Source organism: Phyllostomus hastatus, unplaced genomic scaffold (genome assembly GCF_019186645.2).
Source record: "Phyllostomus hastatus isolate PE091 unplaced genomic scaffold, TTU_PhHast_1.1 phas_contig_1, whole genome shotgun sequence".
NCBI classification, from domain to species: domain Eukaryota; kingdom Metazoa; phylum Chordata; class Mammalia; order Chiroptera; family Phyllostomidae; genus Phyllostomus; species Phyllostomus hastatus.
In genome coordinates this window covers 14,375,948-14,398,871 of record NW_025333498.1, presented here as the reverse complement: position 1 = coordinate 14,398,871, position 22,924 = coordinate 14,375,948, and the positions used below count along the sequence as shown (strand labels likewise).

Sequence of the window (22,924 nt, the reverse complement as noted above, 5' to 3'; positions counted from 1 at the left end):
CTCTGTGCATTCATGAAATTTTCAGTCAAATCTACATTCTCACCTCTGCTTTGTAGATTGGTTTGCTTTTAGAAAACAAAATAAAATACCAAATCCTGCTATAAGGGAAAAATAGCACACATAAAGCCAGTTAATATCTGGCTGCACATTCATTCATGTATTTTTTAATTTAACAAATATTTATTGAATACTTAGCATGTGTCAGGCACGTGCTAGGTGTTGAAGGGTGAACAGTGATCAAAACAGACACAGTCTTGCCTTAAAAGCATTTACAGTTTAGTAGGAGAGCAGACAAAAATGCAAATTAAAATATGATAAGTGCTATGACATGAGAAGGTTATGGGAGTACACAGAAAGGACACGTCGAAGTCAGGAGTGGGAGGGAAGTCAAAGAGGACTTCCCTGGTGAGGTGGCATTTAACCTGAGACCAGAGGAATGTGAGGGAATTCGCTAAATATGGGGAAAAGTTGGAGAAAACCTTACAGGAATGTGAAAAGTACCAAGGCCATGCAGAACATGGTGAGCCTCTGGACCTCAAAAAAGGGGGGAAATTGCAGGAAATGATGTAGGAGAGATAAACTGGAAACATATTATAAGTTTAAAAGTTTAGATTTTATCCTCAAGGCAATGGGAAGCTACAGGAAGGCTTTAAGCAGTGAATGGCCTGATCAGATTTACGATTTTGATAGAACATGTGTCAGGATTATATGTGAAATATGAACGGAATGTATTCTCTCCATTCATCTCTCTCCTTGGGCTCCGGGCTGCCAGCCTGCACGCTACCACCGCACCAATTCATTCACACACACACACACACACACACACACACACACACACACGCTCCACCAGACTCTTTTGTCAGTAGAGTGGAAAGCACATTACTTATTGTGGAGATAGTCTTCTGCTAAGAGAGCCCCAGACTTTACATTATGAAATTCAAATGCACAGGGCTCTGCACTTTAACTGAGAGATTAAATTGATGAGATTTAACAATTCATACAAATGTGTCAATGTGAATGTTTTTTTTTCCTTCTCTGTGCTGAGAGGGGAGAAGAAACGACCTGACCTGGAAGAAGGTGTGCTAGATAAAAGGAAGAGATGGTTCTGAATTGTTCGCTGCAATTGCGGGGGACATGGCTGCCCCTCTGAGATGAAGCTACGTGAAATCTACCTGCATGTGCACCCGGCCAACCCATCACCACCTGTGAGAGCCAGCAGGGCTCAAAACTCCAGAGGGCAAGCTGGGCCCGGCCTGGGCTGAAAGGATAGACAAAAATGGCATTAGCAGCTCATGCCAGCTTTAGGACCACCCCAGACGAGACTAGATGGAGAGCTCCCTCTCCACCACAACATGCAGCCTACCCACCGACCTCCGTCCTTTCTCCACTTCCCTTGGGCAGCCAGCCCAAGGAGGCCAAGAGTAAGGGGCAAGAAGAGAAGAGGGATGGTCTTCAGTTGAATTCTGAATGGAAATACTTATGGAATCTCAGTTTCAGACAAATCACTGAATTCACTTAAAGCACCTAGAATAAATTGTCTGTCAGGAAGAAAGCTGGAGGTTCAGATTCAGACATTAATTTACTCTAGGAAAAAGTGTTCCATTTTTGCACGCCTGAGTGTTTGGGGACTTGTATACCTGTGAAGTGTCTTGCTTGTAACAATCACATAGCTACTGTGTGGGGAATGGCTCAAGAGAAAAAAAGAAAACAGGAAGACCAGGGATTTAAGTAAATGTGACGGTGGCAGAGAAGAAGGAGATAAGCAAAAGGATAGGAGAAACTGAGTAGGAGTTCCTGGTGATGCAACCAAATGGGAGAGATAGTGAAAAACAAAACAAAACAAAAAAACAGTTAGGGATGATACACACAAGTTTCCAGCTGCATCAATGAGTCCATTGTAGTGCCTGCTACTCATTAAGGGGAATTCAGGAAGAGGTACAGATATAAAGAGAAACTTGACTTCAGTTTTAGTCTAAGATGACAGTGGAACATGTAGGCGGAACTGACTGAAATGTAGCTATCTGGGTCTGAAGCTCAAGAAGAAGGTCTGGGCTAGAGAGAAATATCTGGGAGCATGTGGGTGGTGTCACAAATGCCCATGAAAGAGAGAGTTTAAGAAGGACATGTCATGGACAACGGAGTTGGTATGGACTCTGGGAGAGAAGGGTGGGTGCGTCGGAGGAGGGCAGATGGGGGGAAATTGGGACAACTGTAACAGAATAAATGAGAAGTTTTAAAAAAGGACATGTCAAAGGCTGCTTAAGGTCAATTAAAGAGGGAACTGAAAAGAGACTCATGAATTTAGCTACACACAGATCACTGGTTACCTTGGAGAAGGCAATTTTGGAGAGTGAATGGAAAGTGAGGAAGTTGAAACATTGAGTGGAGATAAGTTTTCCAGGAAGTGTAGCTGGCCAGGGGAGAGAGGGCTGTCGAGAGGGGAATGGGAGGTTTTTTTAAACCTGAGAAGCAAGGAGCAAGTAAAGAGGGAAAGGTCGAATAGATAAATATGAGAATCACTGAGAGAAAGGCCAATAAAAAATCAGAAGAAGATGGGATTCAGAGCATGGGCCAAGCTATCTGCCTTAGATGGGGGAGGGGAACAGCTTTTATAATAAGAGGCATGGTCAAATAATGAGGCAAAGCTGGTAAAGAAGCACATTTGTGGCTGGCACAGAAAACTGAGGCTGCTCACATCCTGTACCTTCTATTTCTCCCCTTCATAAGTGGGAAATAAAATCACCTACAGAGAGTGATAGAGAGAGCAAGCACAAAGGTTTGGGAAGAGAGGAAAATTCTCAAAATAGTCACTCTGGAGATTCAAAAGAAAGAACATAGAGGTCCGGGCAATGTGGTCAGATTGCAGGCAGCACAGAAGCCCCACTTGACCATGATTTTGGGGCAGCTCAGTCTGTGTGGTTTTCTGCAGCAGTGTCCAGCAGTCCAGTTGTCTGGCCAAGGCGGACAACTGGATTCAAGGTACACGTTCCAAGTTTTGTCAGGCAGATGAAACAAAAGACTATTGGAGAAACGGAGTTGAGGACATAGGTCAGAGGTTAATGTCATGAAGCGTGAAAGCCTTCCTGGGTGGGGAAGGAAAAGGAGACAGAACATGGATGATAGGTAAGGAGAACAAGGAAAGAGTAGAGGTCTTAATAAGTTTGGAAAATTGACAGAGTGGAAAATAACCAAATGAAAAGAACCAGAGGAACAGAAAGTCGTGGGTTGTGAGGTATTGTGGTTTTTTGATGACAAAGTCCGGGGGTGGCCGTGGGACTGGGTGGTTGAAACAGCACAGAGAAGGTAATCAGAGATGGCATCAAGGACCCAAGAGGTCAGGCACACTTCATGGATATACCAGATGTGCCAGGTTATTGGCAGAATTTGGCATGAAAAGGAACACTGTGGGTCCATTTTCAATGTCTTCAATAAATAAAGGGTGCAGCCAGGCAGTCAGTGGAAGACAGCTTGGGTAGAGAGTATGACATAATGGCTATGTAGCCTGGGTCTCACAGGGCAGAGAACTGGGATCCACAGAAATGGCAGTGTGTGACAGAATCCAACCCTGTAGCCTCCACTTGGAAGGGCTGCAGAGGAAGCATTGTGTTTGTGGGGAAAGCCAAGCTTTCTTAGGGCAAGAAATTTAAAGAATGTCCAGTAAAGAGGCTAGGATTACCGGGGACTTTGTTGATGATCGAAAGGGATTCTTGAGGTCACAGAGGAAGTTTAGGAGGACAGGGTGGAGTAGGAGGCTGAGTCAAGCACGGAGATGAGCGTTCAGAACAGTATAACTCATTGAAGGGCTTCCCTCCTGGGCACACATCAAGGATATCAAGGGTCTGTGGGTGGAGGGGATGGATTTGGTGGCTGCAAAGATGCAGGAGAATGGGTTCAGCCTCTCAAGATTCAGCACCTCTAAGACTGCTGGATCTGAGGAAGGAACGAGCTGAATCTTGCTTCCAGGGCAAGGCTCAAAGCTGAGGGCTGGCTGCTGGCTTGCAAGCTCTGGATGGTGTAGGGTGGTATGGCCTTTGAGACTCACACAGGCCAATGGCTGGGTGATCTCAACATCCCAGCTTCCTCCACTCCCTCATATCCTGCACTACCTCAATGCCTTTCTGCCTGTTCATTTTAGGGCTTGGTTTTATGTCTAAACTTAAAGCCCAGAGAAAAGCAGCCAGTAAATAACCTTCGAGCACCAGGAGTTGTTTTGGGAGATAGCCAGACTCATTATGGCATTAACTATGTTATGGCATTAACATCCCTTATGACACAAAGAATATCACAAGGTACTCCTTCAAGGAAAGATGTGGTGTTTAGAGTAATTTCCTGGAATGTTTGCTTGCATTAAAAAAAGAAAAAAGGACAGAGAATTTATAAAGGACTTTGACAGAGACCAGACATATGGTTGCCAGAAGGGGTTGGGGGCTGGGTGGAGAGGGTCAAGGGATTAAGAAGTACACCTTGATAGTCACAAAATAGTCACAGGGATGTAAAGTACAGCATAGGGAATATAGTCAATGATATCGTGATAACTATGTACTTGAACTATTGGGGGGACCAGTTTGTATATAATTGTCTAACCATTATGCTGTGCACCTGAAACTAATACAAAATAATATTGAATATAAACTGTAATTGAAAATAAAATAATAAATGAAATTAAAAAAGAGGCTGATACATTGCGATTAATTTTTCCTTAAATATGAACCACAATCCACTTGGCCTCAGGTTGGTTTATTAATGTACCACATTTATTTTCACTCCCTATGGTGAATTTTTGTTTGTGTAAAAGCAAAGGTCACATTTTAGCTTCTGTCCAGTTCATTACACATGAGCAATTTAGTGTTCTTTGGAGTCTTCTGGAGCCCTTGAAATGCCATACGCTGAAGGGGCTAGCATCCGCATGTTCTCTCTGTCAGCAGATTTTGTTGTGAAAGTCTTGCTGGTAGACTCTGTTTTATTGTTTAATGAAGACATGCAATGGTACCAGGAAAAGTAACGGTTTTTAAAAAACTCCATAGTGAGGACTTGATGTAAACTATACAGATTTTTTAAGTGTGTTCCACTCTTTTTCTCTTGCTTTATTAACTCAACCATAAGTTACATGCTTTTAATGAAGTGTTACCTTCACGCTAACTTCCTAACCTTCAGTGCGGCATCTGGTGACGTGGTGATCACTTTACAGCAGGTTCAAAGTGTCGGTTGACGAAAGGGTCAGTGACCAGCGTCATTGTATATCTTAAATGAATCCAATGCTGACAGAAAACCAGGTGGCTTGGTATTTGGCTGTAATGATGCTGAGCATAATGATGTCAATGGTCACGTTATAGGACACTCTGCATGACGCAGGAATATTGAGGACATTATCTTTAAGGTACAGAAAACATATCTTATGTGGGAGAGATGCTGCTAAGTGGTCAGTTTCTTCACTTTTGCTGATCTTAGTTTGTCATTACTTTTTTCCATCCCCATGTAACTGATTAAATCCATTTCAAAAATTTGTCAACTATCATCCATCTTAGATTCTGTTCATTTTTTTAAAAGGGTGAGTTGGGGACAGGCTGTTGAAATGTAAGCATTTGCCGCTGTGGAAGCCAGCCTGCTCTGCTGGCATTCTGGCACTTTTTTCCATCTGTGCTGCCATCTAGAGAGAAGAATTAGAAACACACAAAAGTAAACTGGAAATCCCAAAATGGAGATGAGGGGAAATGGATACTACATACTGATTTGTAGAAAACTGTAAGAAACATCAGTGAGATTTGGAGGTGATAATGTTATGTCCCCCCCACGCACTCTCGCTATTCCTTTCAGCCGAAAAACAGGATCTGGATGTCTGTTTATCGGTTTTTACGATAACATTCCAGGCATTGCTGAGGAGCCATTTCCTGGACTCAAATTGACCTCTTCTTACATAAGTACAATTCAATTGTGCTAACATTCTGGGACCTCCAAAGTGGTGTCATTTTGCTATAGTTAAAATGTTACTGGAAATGTTCACATTCTGTCCTGCAGGATTTGGAGATAAAATATCAAAGTGTGTGCGTGTGTGTGTGTGTGTGTGTGTGTGTATGTGTGTTTTAATAAGGGGTCCTCTGAATACAGCAGGACAATTTCCCGAAGTCAGTGTGTTCCATAGAACCTACTAGTTCTTTGGGATGTTTACAGGTGAAACACTGGTCAAGTATATTTGGGAAGTGCAAGGTCAAACCATTTTTAAGCAGTTTTCTTTAGTACAGGCAACACCTCTTATAGCCTTTAATTTGTCACTGTACACTGTGAGCTTGCAAGGGAAAGTTTCCACAACTTGACCTTGAATCCCTGAAACTGGTGTTGTGTGGAGTAAACTTTAGAAAATACTTCAACGGGGGAAAGAATCCGGGCTGCTGCATGCACAGCGTGTGAGAATGTACTAGTCCTCTCCCCATCCACCCTATTCCTCCTCTCTGGGTCTAAATATTTTGAAGCTTTGCTTTGGTTTGAATAAAGATTGGGAAATGTAACTACTTTTTTTCCTAGTAGGAATGTTATAGCATTTGTTTGATAATTGTTACTTCAAAGTGAAACAAAATAATTTTACCTATAACTTAGGCTAGATTTTCTCCCTCAGCTCACATGTCAACCAGCAATAAGGTGGTCTCTTCACTCAGCACTCATCAGGTGTGCTCTACCTCTATGCAAGGTACCACTGGGGGCGAGGGATAGGGAGAGCTGAGTAGAACATGACTCTTGCCTTTATCAAACCATTAAAATAGGTGGAGGAATACGTTTATATAAAGCTTACTGTAAGATCCTTTCAAAAGAATTTTTAATTAATTTACTTGTTTATTTTTAGAGAGAAGGGAAGGGAGGGAGAAAGAGAGGGAGAGAAACACCAATGTGTGGTTGCCTTTCGGGTGCCCCCAACTGGGCACCTGGGTTGCAATGCAGGCATGTGCTCTGACTGGGAATCCAAGCAACAACCCTTTAGTTCATAGGCTGGCACTCAATCCACTGAGTCACACCAGCCAAGGCAAGATCCTTTTCAAAAACAAAATTCAACTGCATAAATTTAAAGATCACATTGGCTTTATTCAATGATCATGAATTGATCAGCATCCCACCCAGCAAATAGATGCTCCCAGGACCTGTACAAAATGAAAGTCTTTGATAGGCAGAAAAGGGGTGAAAACCCAAGAAAATAGCAAATTGTTTCAGGCAGGGTCAACTTTCTTTAAGGGGTGAAAGACAGTTTTCACGTGGAGTACCTCACTAGTGCTGACCAGAAAATTCCAGGCTGATCAATTAAGATTACATTCCTGGGAGAAGCTGAAATTGCAATTAGGTTAGATATTAAGTCTCAGTTTGCTGACATGGGCCTTAGCACATGTGACTCTATTTTGGGTCTATTGTCTCTTTTTTAAACAATCCCTTATACAGATAAATAATGGTCATACCAGATTTTTTCATCATAACTGAATAACAGAACTTTGTTCCTGTGGAACAAGGCCATATTCACCCATTTTTTAAAAAAAAAGCCTTAAATTAATGCTGTTGTTGTGATATCCATTATTAGAGGATGTCACCTTATTTTTCATAAATTAAAATGTCAGTGAACATGAATATTTTTCTGTATTAATTATAGAAAATGACATTCTTAGTGAAACTAAGTGAATGATGTTAATACTTTTTTGGATAATTTTTCTGCACTTTAGGAAAAAGACTATATAATTCATCATTTGACTTAAGGTATTAATAAGTAAGGTCTCTTCATGTATTAATAAGGATAATGATAAAATATCCTTCAAAAGGGGTACATATTATTTTCATTTTATAGAAGCAATTGAGGTTCAGAGAAGTGAATCAGTTTGTTTAATAGCTTGTAAATGGTGGAATTGGGATTCAATTCCAGTTCATCTAGCCCCAAATCCTTATTATCTATTTTCCTTATGGTGGAGCAGAGTAATTTTTGAAAATGTTTGCATACTTCCTGACTTCTATAACTTCAAAATGTGACTTTCTGAAATGAAATGAGAAAAACTGTTTATCTGGGATTTAAGGAATTATACATATACATACATAGGAGGCTATAAGCTTTGTAAGAACAGAAAGCATAGGACCATATCTGTTCTTTTCATCATATTAAACCCAGTGCTTAGTACATGCCTAGCATGTAGGTCCTCAATCAAGATTTACTCAGTGAAGTATATATCAATGATGATGTTTGGGAATAGGTGGTGGGCACACACGAACACCTTCAAATACTATGGTCATTTTCTTTTGCAGTAGAATTCACTGTAATGAATGTGGAAAGTCTTTTCTCCTCATTAAATGATCCAAACCTGGTCATGGGAATTTTCCACATTTGCAAACATATTTTCCAGTTAAATCTCAATAATTAATTAATTATATTGTGATTCAATCTGTGGATGGTTAACAACTTTCCTCTACATGATTGTTTGGTCATTCTCCAATAAAGTAATGCTCTGAAAACGGATAAAAGCAGTAGGTTTGAAAGAAAACTAGATTTGAAGGCAAAGATTAAATATGTTTCATATTATGTATTCTTAGCAACCTGTTTCGTAACAGATGCACAATACATATGGAAACAAAAGGAAGGAAGGACAGGAGGGAGGGAGGGAGGGAGGAAGGAATGGGGAGGAATAAAAATGAGAGTTAGGAATCTTGGATTTTAGCTTTGGGTTGGTTATGTGAACTTGGGCAATCATTTCCCCTTTTTGTTCCTCAGTTTCCTTATCTGGAAGAAAGAGACTTTAACCTAGTTGATCACCAAGGACCCTCCAGATTCTAATTTCCTGTGGAAGAGACTGGGGCCATTCTTGGTATAAAGGCCATGTTTCTTTGTGCCCACTAGGGGGTACTGTAGCACTAGTGCAATGGCTACCGTCTTCCAGTTTATCCAATTCTGTTGACTTCCCCCCCCTGAATTTACTCCCCTGAAAAATATTTCTAATTTTAACTTAAGCTCAAACTTATACTACAAAGTATAAGCTTTAGTATGGTAATGAAAGCTGAAAAATACCTAGTACTAATTTAGCTTAATGATTCATATAGCTGAGTAGGAAAATTACAATCATAGAGTCATTGGCATAGTAAAGTTATGAGATATTAAAGTTTAGCTTGGGTTAAAAGGAGAGCCTTAAAACTCTTTTAAAGGAAAATAAAGTGAAACAAATTCCATCTACCCTAACAACCAACACATAAACTTGAGAAGTGTGCTAAATCTATTTGAGACAACTACCTAGAAGTATAAGAAGGCTTAAATAAATAGATATACTATGTTGTTGGATAAGAACATTGTCAATATTTTAAATTATTCTTCAAATGTATTTATAAATGTAATACAATGCCAATCAAAATCCCGATGGGACATTCTTAGAGGCTTGATGGAGTTCTGAAATTTACTGAGAAAAATTAAGCCAAGAAAAAGAGAAGAGCCAAGAAAAAAAAATTAACCTTTGAGGGGGAATAGGATTTGAACTATAAGATTTTAAAAGAAATTATAAAATGGTTGAAATTAAAACAGTGTCATAGGGACAACAAAATAAACAGACTAATAAAAGAGAGTAGAAAGTCCAGAAACCATCACAAGTATGGTGGCCTGGAAGTGTGTGTGTGTGTGTGTGTGTGTGTGTGTGTGTGTGTGTTGGCTACCTAGCATCCTGCACTTTCCCCCACTATAGAAACTAAAGAAGGGAAGATCTTCCCTCTAGACAGCGAGGACTTCAGCATGTAATTCTTTGTTCAGGGGCATTCTGACCTTGAATCCAGAAGGAGTGATGGAATGGTACAGGGTCCAGCAAGTTATTTATGAAGATAGTGGTGATGTCAATAATCCAGGAGAACAGAATGCCTGTGATGGTGGTGTCACTGGAAGTATTCTGCCTAGATTCTTCCTACAACAGCTCTCGTCCAAGTTCTGTTCCAACCAGACTGTTCCTACAGAGGTCCTTGGCAGAGTTTTCTGCTGCTACCCCTTTTTGACTCCCATCAGTTTCCTGAGCCTGGTTTTTCATTTTCCCATAGAATTTGTGACTACTTTGGTCCTTCCCACAAATTCTATTTTGTACAAACTACCTAGAGTTGGTTTCTAATTCCTATAACTAATAATCCTGACTTACACAGAAGCTGGTAAGGGGGAGTTGATTACAAACAACAAACTCTTAAGGACATGAGGAGACTAGTTATCCAGATTCATTCTGTTTGGAGGTAATAAATGCCCAATTAATATTCAGAGATGGGAAGGCCATATGGACTGTTAGAGTGAAATAGCTGAAGATTAGTGTCCGTGAACATTAGGGTTAAGGTAGCCACTGAAGTTAAGACTGTGAAGGACCTAATTGTTGTTGCCACAGAACAGTATGAATGGTATGAGGAACCCGAGAGCTGTGTGTTGAGGTTAGCTGCTTCAGTTGGAGAGACAGACACATGGAAATATCTAGATTCTCATTTTAAATGTGAACTGAAACCAGGACTATAAATTTGTTAGAAAAACAAAACAAAAACTTCTTATAGACCTAGAATTTAGATAACTATAAACTAATATTTGTACTTGATGATTACTGACTGGCAAATCAGTTGAATTCACCTCCTTACTTGGGGTCTTATGTGAACATATGTTAAGGTACTGATCTAAAAAGAGTTGTATCTTTGAAACGAAAATGCTAAATAGGAGAGAATTTGAAGAATTTAGAGAATTCCCACCCCCAGCTCCACTGAGCCTTCCTCATCAGTGGCAGCAGCATCTTCTTTTGCTTATGAAGCAATGTCTCCTTTGTGTGGAGATACTGAAGCCCCCTTGTTCACAGGAGTCGCCTTGTAAGAGGATACCAGTTCTCTTATGCCCCCTCTCCAGATCTTTAGTTAGAGATCTAAACTTCTACTATGCTTCAAGAGGTCAATTACAAAGTAAAATTCAGGAAGAGATGTTTCAACTATCAAAAGAATTGAACTTTATAATTAATCTATTGACTGTGGGTTACAAAAGATTTTAAGAATGTTGAATGAAGAGGAGGACCCAATTTTAAACTGGGCTGATCCTACAAATGGGGTTTACAAGAGATTCTAGATGAACTGTTTTAGCTGGAGAAGCAGGAGATAATTCTGTTTGTTCTGCTAAAGGGTGACTGAAATCTGGACACAATGGTGACTCATGAAAAGTGAAGTTGTGACGTAAATCTCTTTGGTAAAATGTAAAAGAACACATTTAAAAATTTTAGGAGACAGGAATACTGGAATGGACTTATCATTTCTGATCCAACCATCTACCCTCAACTGTATGCTCCCAAAAGGTCCAAAAGACAATCCCCACAAAGGCCTTGAGAAACAAATCTATAAGGAGAAGGTCAGTATATTTGAAAGTATATATGGGATGGGGATACAACAGGGTAGTGAAGTAGGTAGAAGCTATACTCACCTCCTCCCACAACCAAACTGGAGTTACAACTAAATTATAGAATAATCATGTTTGGTGTACAATTGAAGACTAGCTAAAGAGAAGCCTTGTGGCTAAGGATTTAAAGAGGAAGCCACATTGAGGCTGGCAGGAAGGGAAGAGTTGTGAAAAGGGCTGGCCTGCTCCCACAGGCAGCAACTGAGTTCTGGAGGGACATCTCAGATGTCAGGGGATTCCCCTTGGGAAGTGTGGGGTCTAAACCCCAAGCTGGGCTCCCCAGCCCAGAGCAACAGAGCCAGCAAGAGGTGACCACGTAACATCTGGCTGTGAAAATCAGCGGGGTTTGTGTCCAGCAGGGAGAGACAGAAACCTGCTGGAGATGCAGGCACTCTCTTAAAGGGCCAACACACAAAATTTCATTTGCAGCCAGTCACCATGGGCTCCAGTAGAGAGAGGGTGAAGTAGACTAGAATCATGTGAAGAGACTCTGAAGTTTGTGGCTCTGGTGAGAGAGCTGGGGGTCTGCTGCCAGAATTCCTGTGCTGAGTCATTCTCCCATAGCACAGATGCCATCTTTCTTGGGTGGAGTACTTTCCTCCATGCAGCATCAGCCTGGGGGAAAGCAATAGCTTCACCCTCTGGACTCTCTCTCACCCCACCTGTGAAGCTTAGGCTCCACTGAGGAGTATAGCCAGAGGCTCTTTCAGTGACTGAGCCTAACAGGCACCTGGCAAGCGGTGGCAGTCAGGGGCAGATCTCAGGGTACCTTGGGACTTTTGCTGAGCTGCCCCTAGGCCTGTGGCTAGTAAAAGCTGGCTTTGGTGCACAGTTTGATTTTTTCCTGCATGCACCAAGGCCTAGCAGAGTCAGCCACAATGTGCAGATTGTTTGTCGCACCAAACAGTTTGCCCAGGGCTAGTCGCAGGCACTGTCTGACACTGCCCTGTACCAGAGTGCCTCCCATGAGGCCCAGAACCAACACACTCCATGGTCAGTAACAGATAAAAACAGAGTAGGATTCAATAAGCTTCATAAGTAGCATATCCAAAGGGAGATCTTGGGAGGCACCAAACCATGCTGAGGTAAATTCTACTTTATGTGGTTAGTATCTGCACAGCAGCTTGAATGCTGTGGACAGGGTTGAGCCTCACAGTCAAGCCTCATAGTCAGCAAGCCTGAGTGTTGATCCCATGCACGAGCAGGCCAATAGCAATGAAGACTCAACTATATTAGGAGGACCCACGTAACCCACACCAGGGACATTCTAGAGCACCCAGCTCAGGTGATCAAGGAGATACACCACTAGACCCTACAGGAAACCTGCTGAATACGGTCACTGCATGAAGACTGGGAGTTATAACAGGTCTATCCAATACACAGAAACAAATATAAAGAGGCAGTCAAAATGGGGACACAAAAAAACAAACCAGGCCCCAAATGAAAGAATAAGAGAATTCTCCAGAAGAAGAATTAAATGAAATAGCATTTATCAGATATAGAGTTCAAAGTACTGGTTATAAAGATGGTCAACAGCATGAAAAAGGGCATAGAACCTATAAGAAAGTACCAATCAGGAACAAAGAACACATGATCTGAAATGATAAATACACTGAAAGGAATAAATAGTAGGTTGGAAGAATCAGAGAATTGAATCAGTGATTAGGAAGACAAAGTAGAAAAAAAAATGCCCAATCAGAACAGCAGAAAGAACAAATAATTTTTTAAAATAAGCATAGTTTAAGGGATCTTTGGGACAACATGAAGTGTCACAACATCTGCATCATAGGGGTATCAGAAGAAGAGAGCAGGGGATAGAGTACCTATTTGAAGAAATAATGACCAAGAAATTCCCTAATCCGGTGAAAGAAAAAGACACACAAGTCCAGGAAAAACACTGAATCCCAAACAAGATCGACCCAAAGAGGCCCACACCAAGACACATCATAATTAAAATGGCAAGGTTTTAAGACATGGAAAGAATCTTAAAAGCCACACGAGAAAGGCAGTTTGTTACCTACAAGGGAGCTCCCATAAGGCTGTCATATGATTTCTCAACAGAAACATTTCAGGACAGAACAGATTGTCACAAACTATTCAAAGTGATGAAAAGCAGGAATTTACAACCAAGATTAGTATACCCAGCAAGGCTATAATTTAAAATAGAAGGAGAAATAAAGAGCTTCCCAAACAAGAAAAAGCTAAAGGAGTTTGCTACCACTAAACCAGTATTACAAGAAATGTTAAAGGGCCTGCTTGAAGGAGGAGGAGGAAGAAAGTAAAGAAGAAAGGAAGAAAGGGAGGAAGGAAGGAAGGAAGAAAGGGAGGGAAGGAGGGAGGGAGGAAGGGAAAAGGAAAGGAAGGAAGGAAGGAAGGAGAGAAGGAAGGACAAACCCAAAGGGACATAGTTGAAAGAATAAAATGGTGATACATCACTTTAAATGTAAATGGCTTAAATGCTCCTATCAAAAGACATGGGTAGCTGAATAGATAGGAAAACAAGACCCATACATATGCTGTCTACAAGAGACCCACCTCAGAAGAAAAGATACACACAGACTAAAAGCAAAGGTATGAAAAAAAAGATATTACCTGCAAATAGAAACAAACAAACAAAAAAACTAGGGTAACAATACTTATATCTGACAAAATAGACTTTAAAACAAAGGCCATAGTAAGAGACAAATAAGGATACTACATAATGGTAAAGGGAGCAAGCCAATAAGAAGATATAATCCTTAGTTTCACTAAGAATGCCATTTTCTAGAATTAATACAGAAACATATTCATGGCCATTGATATTTTAATTTAAAAAATCAAGGTGAAATCTTCTAATAATGGATACTACTACCACAGCATTACTTTAAGGCTATTTTCTTCCATGAGTGAACCTAGCCTTGTTCCACAGAAACAAAGTTCTGCTATTTCAGTTAAGATGAAAAATTCAAACCAAATGGCATTTGGCCAATGTTTCCTGTAGTTCATCAGAACTGTCAGAATTATGAAATGTCAGTTATTTCACAAGTCTGCGAGCTGCTGAGCTTTCACTTCTGGCAAAATCACCATCTACAAATTGGAATTTTGCATTTTTCAAAAAATACTGGAATGACTGCAAGCAAGTCGGGGTTGTGTCTAATTCTATTTGTAACAGAGAACAAGTTACATTGATAGAATTTGATCATTTTGTTTTAGGAATCAAGTAAATGAGAACTGAATAGTTTTCCAGAAAAGGTATGGTGAAAATGGACCTTCTGGTAAATGGTTTTGAACACAGAAAATTTACTTTGAGAATCTGAGCCTCACATCACTTTATCACATTCTTTTCAATTTTATTTCACCACAAAATTTTAATTCTTCTATCTCTAACCATGAATGCAAAGAAAAGCAGAGTAGTTGAGTTGGTGGTATGTGTGATATACAAAATTTTAGGTTTGTGTGATATACAAAATTTTAGGTTTGGCTATAATTATTCTTTTACTTATATTCATTAAGTCAAAAGTGTCTATCAGACCAATACATGCCAGCATGATGAAACCATAGTACTGCTTTTTTACCAGTAACCAAGTAGGAATCCTATTTCCAGAATTTAATAATTTCCTTGGCCTCCTACATTGTGGGGGAATTTCAATAAAGTACAAATAGCCTGCCAAGATAAAATCATATGAAGGCTGTCTTTCAAATGAGAGACTGTGAGTACTACATGGGGACATAGTGCCCATACTTGTTAAAGTGGACTCTGAACATCAATGGTGAAGTTCAGTTAGACAAGGGTTTTCTCAGACTGTTTTGATGCCATCTGTTCACAGACCTTCTGCATTTCCTCACTTTCACTCCCGGTGTCCAAGTGGTCATTGTGTAGTGCAAAGTCTACTTCCGAAGTCTCTTTTTTCCCCAGTTACCTAAGACCCTTATTAACAGGTGCTTGCAGTTTGTTGACTTTTACTTTTTAAAAATATTTTCTTGTTTTTTTTTTTAAGATTTTATTTACTTATTTTTAGAGAGGGAAGGGAGGGAGAAAGAGAGAGAGAGAGAAACATCAATGTGCGGTTGCTGGGGGCTGTGGCCTGCAACCCACGCATGTGCCCTGACTGGGAATTGAACCTGCGATGCTTTGGTTCGCAGCCTGTGCTCAATCCACTGAGCTATGCCAGCCAGGGCTGACTTTTACTTTTTAAAAAATCAAGTTGTAAACTTTTATTACAAATTAAAAGTAAGTTTCCTAAAAACCTCAACCTGACCAGATATGAAACAATTTTAAAACCTTAAGGGGTGTACTGAGAAAAACCAGGCTTTAAAAAAGATGCATTTGTCATCTAAAAAGAGATATCTTTAGGTAAAAGTAATAAAAATCCCATGCTGCCTAGATAATGCAGATAGTTCTAGTTATCTGGTTGAATGGCAGAACGCAAGCACTTAAGGTTTTCACCTCCAACCTTTTGTTCATTTCTTGTTGCTGGAATTACATATTCATTTCTTCATGTTAGATGACTAAACAGATGATGGGAGAGATGGTAAGCTGGTATTTACTCAGCCTTGTCCCTCTCAGCCTCTGGAGCAGACAGATTTTCAGCTGGTGGGATCAGCTGCTTTTGTCTCTTTGCCATATCGTGATTTGAGGTTTTCTGGGAGACTATGTTGGTAAGTTAAGTTGTGGGATACCCCACGCTGAGGTGGCTGCTTACCTTGGGTCTCATCTCCTTGATTATCCTTATCCACTTCCTTGCTGTCCTCTCTAGTGGAGAAGGGCCCCTATGCAATCGTGTCCTATAGTCCCGACACCTATTGCCTCACTGGTCTAGCTTGTTCTCCTGCACCTTGATTGTGAGCACCCTCCATCACCTCTCCCTGTACAGGAGGGTTGTAATATCGTGATTGATGCCCATAGGGTCTCCGCATGTAGTAAGGTGGGAACAGCTGCCTGCAGTAGGGCCGCAGGGTTGGGCTTGGCCTTTGGGGGCCAATCCCACATTTTTTTTCCCCAGCTCTCACTATTCTGGTAATTCTGTTGGTACTGCTTGGAGGACCCCTACAACATAGATCACACCATAATGCTCACCATCTGCTGCATATTTACCACCTTGCACTGGAACTCCACCTGGGTCTGCAACACTTGTGGCCTCTGCAGCCCTTTCTCCTTCAACAGCATCAAATGCCACAATCTCTCCATCTCCTACATTGTGAAAGCACTTCCTGGGGTTATTCTCCTTCATGGCAGTCTGGTGTACAAATACATCTTCCTTAGTGTCATTCCTGTTGATGAAGCCGTATTTGTTTCTTACATCAAATCTCTTTCCTGTTCCCCAAACCTTCGTTGCCTTGACCTTCTTGACCCACTGGCAGGATATGAGACCTTCTGGGCCGCTGGTCCCTGTGCTGCTGCCTGAGGTGCTGGGCTTGGGGTCAGCACCACTGAGGGAGGGGGTGGTGGGCAGCTGCTGGTGGTTGCGATGAGGGTGACTGGGGCTGGCTGCAGCAGCTGCAGCTCCTGGGTGTGATGGTAACTAGGACAGCGGCAGAGGTGAGGCTTTTCAGAACCCTTCCGCTCCAGCTCCCGCTCTGGATACAACTGAAATGTGTCTGGAATCTGTCTCCCAACATTTTCAGGGTAACTTTCTAAGCTGAGCTCTTCATCCCATTGGTCTCAGATACCTGGAATACATTTAAGTGATTAGGTTTCCAGAATAAGAACTAGTAGAATGTTTTCCAATTTTTTTCCATTTTAATTCCAGCTCCATGTTGCCAGCCAAATCACCTATCCAAATATCTTAAAGATCCAAACATATCTGCTCCCTGCTTGGAAACTTTCCAGTTGGACCCCTCCTACCTACAGAGCAATGTCCACACTCCTTATCATGATATTTAAGGCCCCATATGTTCTAACCTCAATTTACTTTTTCAGATTTGTCCTGCCTCCCCCACCACATACTAGACTATACATATCTAAGTATTTAAAAAAATCATGTGGTTGAAAATCCATTAACATTCTGATTTTTTATTGCTAATAATGGAGGAACTAAGAGGATTTATATATGGTATGATAAAATATATATTGCATTACATAAAATAAAGTATAAATCTATTACTTATGGAAAGTATATTCTATACATTTCCTTTGTCAATGAAGTGGGAATTCTTTTAATGGCAAGAGATAGAAATGTAATTTGAATTAACTTTGGCAAAAGTTAGAAATTATTGGTTTACGGATTCCAAGGAAGAGTTAAATACCAACCTAAGAGATGGGCAAGGGTGCAGTGGGGACTCACGACCACTGCAGGACCTCCACTGCCGTCAAAAATCCTCTGACAGTTGGACAGGCTCCTCTCTGCATGTCAGCTTCATCTGCTCTCCCTGCAGGTAGGACTTCCCCACAGAGGAGAAAACAGGGGCACCGGCAGTATTTGGGGGTGGAGTCCTACGACAATGATGTGGCTGGCTGTTTCTTGACTCCAGTTTGAAAAATACAGAGGAAAGCCTCTGGTTGTACTGGTTTAGGCCAGGCGACTGTCTCTGAACCCACCAAGTGTGACGAGGGGAGCCGGTTTCTGTGAGCACAGAGATGCCCTGACTGTTGTCCTGTGGGCGGTAGGAGGGGAGGGGTATGCTGGTGCCTAGGAAAGAGCTTTTAGGGAAGGCAGTATCAGTGACATCCACTAAAGTAATTCTTAAGTAATTTTAGTGAAATTAATTCAAAACAGCTGAAAACTGTATGATTAATTATATTTAACTTTAATTATAATTACTAATTGATCCAGGCCTTCTAACACGATAGCTGGCTCCACAGTAACACAGGGTGGGGCAAAAGTAGGTTTACAGGTGTGAGTATGTGAAACACAGTTCACTCTTTTATTATTACTTATTAATTATTGTATTGTTTTCCACTGTAAACTTACAATGTAAACTTACTTTTGTCCCACCCTGTATTATTGTGGAGCCAGCTATATACAAATTTGTAGGCTTGTTTGGCCTACAAATTTGTGCTCATAATTTGCTATTCTATCCAAGAATTTATTGTTTGCTTTCTTTTTTGTTTTGGGTATTTAATCCTATTTGGTTCCAAATACTGTAAATTTTATTTTCTAACAGTCATAACTCACATTCTTGTTTTGTTGCTTATTTTATTGGCCAGAAGTTCCAGAATCATGTAAAATAATCATCTGTATTATTGTAAAGTTTTCAGATACATGTATAGAAAAAGCCCAATAGGAAAAGGAAGCGGGAAAAGGATATCTCAATTGAGTGACAGTGTAGGTTCTTGTTAGAGCTGGTAGGGAACTCAAAGACTCCAAGGTTTGTAATAAGCCAGCATGCAGAGAATGGCATCCCCAGTTTTTTAAATGTTGGAACAATTCTATGTGGGTTGGTGAACTGCTGCGGCTGCCTGAGATAGGACCCTGCCTCTGCCTCTCCATAGTCCAACAATTAAAGATTAGATCATGGCACAGTAGGGGGCTGACTGGCTCTAACGGGTTGTTTAATATTAAGAAATTACTGTTACTATTTTAGGTGTGTTAAAGTATTGGACTGTTTTTATAAAGTCTTTCCCTTTCTCTATAAATACTGAAATAGTTGCAGATCAAATACTGTATCTAGACTGCTTCACAAAATTTCATGGGGGGCAGGGCTGGGGACCAAAGTCAGTGGAGAAAAGGTGACACCAGAGTGGCTATGAGGTGCTGGTTGGTGTGGCTGGGTGATGGGCCATTGAACCAGTCATTCTATTCTTGTGCAAGTTTGAAATTTTCTATAATAAAAAGTCCACAGATAAGTTAAATTTAATATTGCCCCTCAAGGTCACATAATTAAATTCCCTTATTTTACAGGGGGAAACATGAGGTCTAGAGAATTCAGTCAGCAGAAAAAGCAAGGACGCTGGACTGTCACTATAGTATGAGCTATGTGACTTGGAGCAAGTTGCTTACTTCTCTGAACCTGGCTTTGGTGAACTGTATAATAAGGCTAATAAGACTTATCATGAAGAGTTTTGTGAGAATTAAAAAAAAGTACCTGCAAAGTACCTAGCACAGTGAGCAGAGAGTACATGCTCTTAAGAGACAATTGTCACTATTGTTATAATGCCTAAAGCACAGTTTTAAGTATGCAATGAAATCTAAAGCACAGGTTTTATGCTTAATAGTTCTGCAATATTTCATTATTTTAAAAACTTATTTTTTTATTGTTGACTCTATTACAGATGTTCCCTATTTTTCCCCCACTTGTCCCCCTCCACCCAGCCCCCATTTCCCACCCCACCCCCTGGCCTTCACCACACTGTTGTCTGTGTCCGTGGGCCACACATATGTGCATGTATGTTCTTTGGCTAATTTCTTCCAGTTCCCCACATCCTCCGCCCCTCTGAAATCTGTCAGTCTGTTCCATGTTTTTTTTTTTAATAACAGACTTTTAATAAATACCAGTTGAACTAAAGAAAAGAAAAAAAGAAACATCTGAATGGAAATTAACTGGCAGCTGGCAAGAAGATTTTTTATCTGAAAAGATTTATTTTCCTAGATATAATATATATTTGATAATGGCAAAATATCGAGTTTCTCACCTGACAGTCATGGCCTGACTTGACCCTTCCTCAAGTCCACACATAGCTCCAGGAAATAAAAGGAAGTTCCTGTAGAAGGTTTTCCATTTTAAAGTCTGTAACATGAGGTCCCAGTTGCAACACAACTAAGTACACATGGTAATCTGACTTTCCCAAGGTCACTCTGCTAGATAGGCACAGAAATGGGATCAGAACCCAAATTTTCAGGCCTATAAGTTTGGTTTCAGTGAATAAACATCATTTTTAGATGTTTACATATTAGGGGGGATGATTTCCACTATGAAGCATTATAACGCACCATATTATCTCTTAATAAGGTGTGTTCAATTTATCAGCACATGGGCTATTTCTTTTCCTTTTTTGAGATATCAGCAGATACCCCTGGCATTTTAAACTTGTCATCTGATTTGAGGAAGAGCTCTGAAGTATAAAACATGCATCATTACCAAATGCATATATTTACTGGCTTTACTTGGTTTGTTCTAAATATTTATAAGCCTTGCCTTTCTTTTTCGCCAATAATTTTGGAAATCTTTCATAGGAAGGGCAAAGAGAGCAGGGTGTCTCTATTCTCTGTAGTTCTTCATGGAAGTGAGGGGGAATATGTAATGAAATTGATGGATGGAATTGATAAGACTAAAGAACTTTCTCTAGCCACTCTGGTACTAATTTAATTTAATAAACACAACATTTTTTTAGATTCTGAGCTATAAAGATGATTCAGACAATGTATCTGTTCAATTTACCTTCCTTCAGAGAGAATAGAGTTTGGTAGGTTAGGTAAATGGGTATCAAAACAAGGATAATAAGAACCCAGAACATAACCACTCAACAGAGGTTAAGATGAAGTGCTTTGGGAAGAGGAGAGATGCTCAGACAAGAATAGGCAGGCTTTTAGAGAGAGAGTATTGTAGTATGTGATTGGGATGAACCTTGAGGGACCTTTTAAAAAAATTTTTTGTATTGTTGTTCAATTATAGTTGTCCCTGTTTTCCCCCCATTACTCTCCCCTGCCCTACCTACCCCCTCCCTCCCACATTCAATCCTCCCTGCCCCCTCTGTTGTCCTTGTCCATGGGTCCTCTATACATGTTCCTTGACTAGACCCTTCCCCTTCTTTCCCCTTCCCCTGTCAGTCTGGTTCCTGTCAGTTTGTTCTTTATTTCCATGTCTCTCATTCTATTTTGTTCACTTGTTTGTTCTGTTGATAAGAACCTTGAAGGATCTTACCTCAGCTGACCGAATATCAGAATTCAAGACTTGAAATTAAAGAAAGGAAAAGAAAAAAAAAAGAATTCAAGACTTGTTACCTGAGATCCAAGATGGCAGCCAAGTAGGTGGAAGCTACACTAGCTTCTCCCCAGAACCAAACTGGAATTATAACTAAATTATGGAAAAATCATCCTGAATAACCAGCTGAGCACTAACTGGAGAGAAGCCTTATAACCAAGGACTTATGGAAGAAACCATATCACCACATTGAGGCTGGTAGGAAGTGTGGAGATATGAGGGGGCTGGCTGGACTCCCATGGGTGGCAGCTTAAGTTCTGAGGGATATTTTAGCAGCTGGGGTGGTGTCCCTCTGAGAAATGCAGGGTCTAAATCCCAAGCTCAGTTCCTCAGCCTACAGCTCTAGAACCACGAAAGAAACCCAAATTAATATCCAGCAGTGAAAAACAGCAGGGTTTCTGTCCACCAGGGAGAGATGGTCAAAGACATTGAGAGCCTCTTAAAGGGCCAATACACAAAATTTCATTTGCAGCCACTTACCCTGGGCTGTGACAGAGGCAGGGCAAAGCACACTAGAGCTATGTGAGGATAGTCTGGTGTTGGTGGCTCTGGGAAGAGAGCTGAAGGGTCAGTCACTGGGATCCCTATGCTGAGTCATTCCCACACTGCAGAATCCATCTTTCTTAGTGACAGCACTCCCTTCCAGGTGGTATCAGCCTGAGGGGAAGTGAGCCTCACCCATAAGAAACCCTCTTACCCCACTCTATGGAGCTTACAGCTAGAGGCACTTTCACTGATTCAGCCTGCATGTTAAGGTGGATCTCTGGAAGCTTTGAGACTTTAGCTTATCCTCTCCCAGGCTGGTGCCAGTAAAAGCCAGCCATGGTGCACGGCTAGATTCTTTTTCCACAAACTCAGGCCCAGCAGAGGGAGCCATAAGCTATAGGTCACTGATAGCTCCAAACAGGATGCTCACGGCCATTCACAGGCAGTGTCTGACACAAGCTGGTACCGAGTCTTCGCAGATCTTCCTAATACATAGAAACAAATACAAAGAGGCATCCAAGATGGGAAGACAAAGAAACAGGCACCAAATTAAAGAACAAGAGAATTGTCCAGAAGAAGAACTAAATGAAATGGAGGAAAGCATTTTATCAGATATAGTTTAGAGTAATGATTATAAGGATGGTCATCAGCATGAAAAAAGACATAGAAACCATAAAAAAGGACCAGTCAGAAATATAGAATGCAATATCTGAACTAAATAATATAGTGGAAGGAATAAACCATAGGCTAGATGAAGCAGAGAATTGAATCAGTGATTTGAAGACAAGGTAGAAAAAAACAGCCAAGTAGAGCAGCAAATAGAAAAAAAGAATTTTAAAAATTGAGGAGATTTAAGAAACTTTTGGGACAACATGAAGCATAACAACATCTGCATCATGGAGATACCAGAAGAAGAGAGTGAGCATGGGATTGAGAACCTAGTTGAAGAAATAATGACTGAAAACTTCCCTAACCTGGTGAAGGAAAAAAACAAGTGCAGGAAGAACAGAGAATACCAAACAAGATGGAACCAAAGAGACCCACACCAAGACACATCATAATTAAAATGGCAAAGCTTGAAGGAGAGAATTTTAAAAGCTTCAAGAGAAAAACAGTTAGTTACCTATAAGGGAGCTCCCATTACCTATCATTCGATTTCTCAACAGAAACATTTCAGGTCAGGAGAGATTGGCATACTATTCAAAG

General features: G+C 40.7%; 1 pseudogene; it reads right to left on the bottom strand.

The window, feature by feature from the left end:
• Positions 1–15,533: 15,533 nt before the first annotated feature.
• On the bottom strand, positions 15,534–21,981 carry LOC123815020 (annotated as a pseudogene).
• Positions 21,982–22,924: the final 943 nt, after the last annotated feature.